Source organism: Nomascus leucogenys, chromosome 5, assembly GCF_006542625.1.
Source record: "Nomascus leucogenys isolate Asia chromosome 5, Asia_NLE_v1, whole genome shotgun sequence".
In the NCBI taxonomy this organism is placed as follows: Eukaryota; Metazoa; Chordata; class Mammalia; order Primates; family Hylobatidae; genus Nomascus; species Nomascus leucogenys.
This window is the reverse complement of record NC_044385.1, coordinates 100,748,393-100,754,377: the sequence shown is the minus strand read 5'-3', so window position 1 is coordinate 100,754,377 and position 5,985 is coordinate 100,748,393.

Sequence of the window (5,985 nt, the reverse complement as noted above, 5' to 3'; positions counted from 1 at the left end):
CAGTTTACATTCAAGGTCAATATTGATTTGTGATGTGTTGATCCTATTGTGAGGTTACTTGGTTGCTTTGTAGTTTCTATTGTGGGTTCCTTTAGAGGGTCTGTGGACTATGTACTTAAGTGTGTTTTTTTGGTATTAGGTATCGTTCTTTCATTTCCATGTTGAGAACTCCCTTAACAATCTCCAAGAGGAGGATTTAACATGTAACTTCTCTGAAATCAGTTTTTACTGGAAATGTGTGTGTGTGTGTGTGTGTGTGTGAAAAAGAATTGGGAAATTTCCTGAGTGGTTAAAAAAACAAGTTAAGTTGAAAGGAAAAAAACCAAAAGGAAGTTTAAATCCTCCATTGACTCCTACATTGTTTGAGAGGACAACATTTAGATCATAGCTGTGTGGACGTGGGTGGGAGAAGTGACACCTGGGTGCAAAAGGAAGGAATAGAAACACTTTCAAGCATCTACATTTCCATCTTGAATTTAGTTAGCTTGAATGAAGCTTTTTCATTGGTCAGCAAATCTATGATGGAAAGGTCCATGGTCAATGTAGCAATTTTATCAAGTTTCTACTAAGTCATTTGAACAAGTAGTGAAATTATCAAAATCATAGTTTTTTTTAACTAATAACTGAATAGTTAATATCCACATGTACCCATATGGGGTTAGAAGCTAAATATGCTACCTGAAATTTTAAGCTACAATTAATTGTTCTGTATCTTGTCATTTTAATGTTGAATTCCTGTCAATCTGTTTACTGAAAAGGATATAAGGCTTTCCTGTAATAGTCTAAGGTTTGTTTTACTAGGTTTAAGGATTGATGTTTTATAAACTTAAGATTGTTAAAAAAAGAAACCCAAACAATTGCATTTTCTAGAATGTTTACTCTAGGGAATTGTGTTTGCTGTCTTGGAGGAGTAAGCTGTGTTTGTCATAGGAGGCTGAATCTGCTCAGCCATCTTCTGAAAATTAACTTGCTGAATATAATTTTACTTATCTAGTTAGAACTACGCAACTGATGGATGAGATCTGAAAATTCTTTTAATGTTTGAATGTTACTTAAAAGCATTCCTCTAAGCATAAATCTTTATAAGTAAATATTAATGTGTTTTTAATGGGATAACTTTAAAAAACTAAACAAAACAAAAAACCATTTTCTCAAAGATGATACTGAAGTTCTAAATTTAAATAAAGGGGATAATGGTGATACCCTTAACAGATAGTAAAATAAAGCAGAAGTATTTGGTATGGAAGAAATTTACCAATAACCAATGGGTAACAGTGTCAGAGAATCTTAAAGGTTTCCTTAGAAAAAATATTTAAATAAAATAAAACAAGGCAGGCAAATTTTGTCAAATATACATAGAGTTTTCTATTAGTGCTCTCCAGAGAAACAGAACACCATAGGAAATATATATATGTATATTTATATGTGTGTGTGTGTGTGTGTGTGTGTGTGTATATATATATATATAAAATGAGGCATTGGCTCAAGTGATTATGGAGGCTGAGAAGTCCCATGATCTGCCATTTGCAAGCTGGAGACCCGGGAAAGCCAGTGGTGTAATTTGAAGGCCTGAGAGAACTGTTGGTGTAGATTACAATTCTAGTCTTAAGGCCTGAGAACCAGGAATTGTGAGCACAGTAGCAGATTGATGTTCAGCATATGCAGTAAGGCAGAGGGAGAGGGAATCCAACTTTCCTCTGCTTGTTTGTTTTATGCAGGCCTTCATGCTAAGAAGGGCCATCCGCTTTACTCAGCCCACCAATGCAAATGCTAGTATCTTCCAGAAACACCTTCACAGACATACCCAGAGATAATGTTTAATCAGATATTGAGGCATCCCATGGCCCAGTCAAACTGACATATAAAGTGAACTAAAAAAGGGTTCTTAGAAAAGTCTTTAAGTGGGCAATCTGGAAGGGATTGTGGAAGGGCTCATTGCGTGAAAGGGCTCATTTTTAACGTTTTAAAGTTCTTTTAACAAGAACTGAAGAAAAAAATGAATGAAATTCCTAAGTGTGTGTAATGTCAAAGTTTTAAGATGTATCTCTTATGATGTGGTGGCTTATAAAAAATTATTTGAAGACCTGAATTACTGGAACTCACAAATGCTAGCATTCCATACATGTGAAAACCTCTATTTCATAGTCCTTTTTTTTTGACAAATGAATGAGTGAATGAAGAGATTTGGAGGTGGGTATGGGCAGCATGCAGTATTGAATTATGAAATTTAAAAATGTTTGCAAAAGTACAAGATGCACAATATTTTATTTTGTAGGTGAGATTTAGGTAGCAATTGATCATATCTGATTCAGTAGCTAATAGTGTATGAGATTATTCTATATACTGAAATTTTAAAAAATTAGGCTTATAAGTTCCTCTCTTTTTTCTCATCTACTTTTCCTCTTTTACTTGCTATTATCTTAGTTATTTATTTCTGTCAGTACTGAATTCAATGCCAGTATTAATTAAATCCCAACTTTGACTACTTTATACCAAGACAGATGACAGATACGAAGGTAAAGAGGGCATGGCTCTTGGCTCAAGCTGAATATAACTCCAAATGGAGTTTGATAATTTCAATGGAAACATGGACGAGAGTTTGGAGCAGTACAGCGTCAGAAAAATATTCCTGCTCTGGAATAAACTGTCAGAGGCATTCAAACTGGAGCAATTCCATCTTGAACAAGGGCTGGGTAAAATAAGGCTAAGACCTACTGGGTTGCATTCTCAGGAAGTCAGATATTCTTAGTCACAGGATTAGACAGGTGGTTGGCAGGACTGGTATAACAAGATACAGATCGTAAAGACCCTGCTAATAAAACAGGATGCAGTATAGAAGCTGGTCAAAACCCACCACATTCAAGATGGCAATGGAAGTAACTTCTGGTTGTCCTCACTACTCGTTATAAGCTAATTGTAATGTACTAGCATTTTATTGGAAGATAATGTTAGCAAAGTAGGTAGTGAATACAAGTTGTATTCTTTCATCTTAATCTTTAATTAGATAGACTGTGGAACAGAGAAGTAACAAGTTTAAACTATGTTTAATATAATGGCGCCTCTGCCTCACTTTTCTATAATCATTCTTACAAACTGATGCCGAATCTAGACTTTGGCTGTGAGGATGGATAAGAAGACAATGGATACCTGAGGAATTGATGGTGGACTTGATAGAGTTCAGGAAATGGAACTCGGATATGACTGAAGGTGCTAGCCTGAGTGAGTGGCTCCATTAATAATGGCACAGACCGAAGGAGAAAGGAAGGTGAGTTTAGGAAGCAGAGACAGGATACTCAGTTTTAGAAATTGATTTTAGAATAAGAGCAGGAAATTCCCTTGATGATTAGCAATAAGCAGATGGCATTTCTGGTTTGGATTTTCAGAGAAGGCTTAAAGCTAGAATTGGAGAGGGAGAAATCATTAGTTCAGATATGCTGGTTGAAGCCAGTAGGGGGAAGATCAATAGTAAGTGTTTATAAAGAGAAGGGACATCAAAGTACAAACTTTCTTGCTGAATAAAATCACACTCAAACAGCCTAGGTTTTGTCACCAAGTTAATGCCTTTTTGGTTATCTTCTTCCTCTAGGGTGCTCGTTTGTCCCTAAAGCTTGGGAGTGCTGTCTTTTCTTTTCGGTTTCCATCTAGAGGCCATTAAGTCCCTATATTGGCCCTAGGATCTTCTATTAATCCATCTATTCATCCAGATACCCAGCTCACAGGTAGTTATTAAATAATAGATAATAAAGACACATAGATGAATAGGGCATAGTCCCTGTTCTCATGGGATTTAGTCTCATGGCAAGGGAAGACATACAAATTGTTAATTGAAATGTGATAAACGTCACGATAAATGTGTGTGTGGGCTATTGAGGAAAAGGAGCAAATCACACAGTCTGTAGGGGAGGTATGAATGGGAAAGCTCTTGTAGAACATGAAGCCTGATATAAGTCATAAAGAAGGGGCAAGAGTTAACTCAGAAAGTATCACAGCAAGGTAAGGTACATTGTAGAGGATTTCCTAGGAAGAGATCAGCATGAAGAAGAGTAGAAAATTGAGATGCGTAGTGTCATCTCATACATAGTTTGTACCTAAATCTCTCCATTTGTCCCAGGAATGTTTTCATGGCTATTTTCTTTTCTAAAGCAAGGACCTAATTTAATTTTATGTATTACATTTTTTTGTGCTTTTTCATAACTTTTAGTCTGGAGCAATTCTTTCACTTGCTTTGTTGTTTCAATGGTCTTAATTTTTTTTTGAGTAATTTAAAACTTGCAGAATTTTCAGAATTTTTCTTATGGTTTCTTCATGATGTCCTTTAATTTATTCCTCTAGCTCTATACTGACTACTAATAAACTGGAAGGTAGCTCATTAAGTCTAGAAGCTTGATGAGGTTCAGGTTAAAAATTATGACACTTCATAGTTGATGTAGAATACTTCATATTGTAACACATCAGGAGGGATATAGTATCAGATTGTCTCTCTATTCATGATGCGAAATTCTGTCAGTGTTAAGGGGCTGAACATTAGGCCATTCCATTGTAAAGTCAATATTTTCTTTCAGCAATCATTAAGCAATCTGTGGAGTGATACATGTTAGGAGACCATTCTTCATAGGACTCTTCTCTTTCTGCACATTATGCAAGCAGAGGATTGATTGTTTTCACTCTGGGCTGTCTTTTCAGAGATATTTGTATAGCAAACTGCCTTGGAAGATTGAGACAATATCCCCTTCTGGAACAAAAGGCAGATTTATTTCCTGTCCAAGATAATAAATATAATATCTCCTTCCAAGGCAAAAGTTGAGTAGGTTTGCTAGAAACCCCTTTTTCCTAGCCCAAGAATCAAACCCACTGTGTGTATAGCATGCACCTGGATTAATCTGAACACCATGGGGAACAAAGGAAAATAAATGCAAGCAGTAAGCTAATGTTTCCTGCTGTGCTGAATAATAGTCATTTCACTCTGACCTAGGAGTTTTGTGTCTTTTCCAGTACCCATTAAATTGGCAGGTTAACAGCCTGCAAGCAGCATAATATCTCAGATACTTCACAGTTCTTGACTGCAATTATACTATCAATTTTTTTCTATGATGAAATTCTAAAATTATTGCTTCTGCATTTTTAGTTGATATTCATTCTTCCATAAAGAGGAGCCTCTTGTTTTCCTCTCTTTTTAAATTTTCTTTTGTATGTCACTGTAGGCTCCCTGATTTTTATTTATTCAAAATACATCAAATAAATAAAAAGGTTTCCTCAAAAAGCCTTTGTTCCTTGAATGGGAATTAGTATTTAGAAATTAAGATCTATGCTGTACGTATTTCTAGGCCTTATTATTTATGACATCAGAAAATATAATCTTAAAAATTATGAATTTATGTTGATATTTCCATTTTAAGTTTAATTTTAATGTTATAGGGTTTTCCTCCTAAAATCTTTTATGTTTGCATCTTTGTCTCTTTTTTGATTATTTATTTATTTTTAATTTTTTAACTTTTAAACTCAGGGGTACATGTGCAGGTTTGTTATAGGGAAACTCGTGTCATGAGGGGTCATTGTATAGATTATTTCATGACTCATATATTAAGCCTAGTACCCATTAGTTATTTTTCCTGATCCTCTCTCTCCTCCTACCCTCCACCCTTCAATACCCAGTGAGTGTTATTCCCCTCTATGAGTCCATGTGTTCTCATCATTTAGCTCCCACTTATAAGTGAGAACATGTGGTGTTTAGTTTTCTGCTCCTGCATTAGTTTGCTAAGGATAATGGCCTTCAGCTTCAACCATGTCCCTGCAAAGGACATAATCTCATTTTTCTTTACGGCTGCATAGTATTCCATGGTATATATGTACCACATTTTCTTTATCCAGTCTATCATTGATTGGCATTTCAGTTGATTTCATGCCTTTCCTATTGCGAATAGTGCTGCAATAAACATATGTGTGCATATGTCTTCATAACAGAATATTTCTATTCCTTTGGGTATA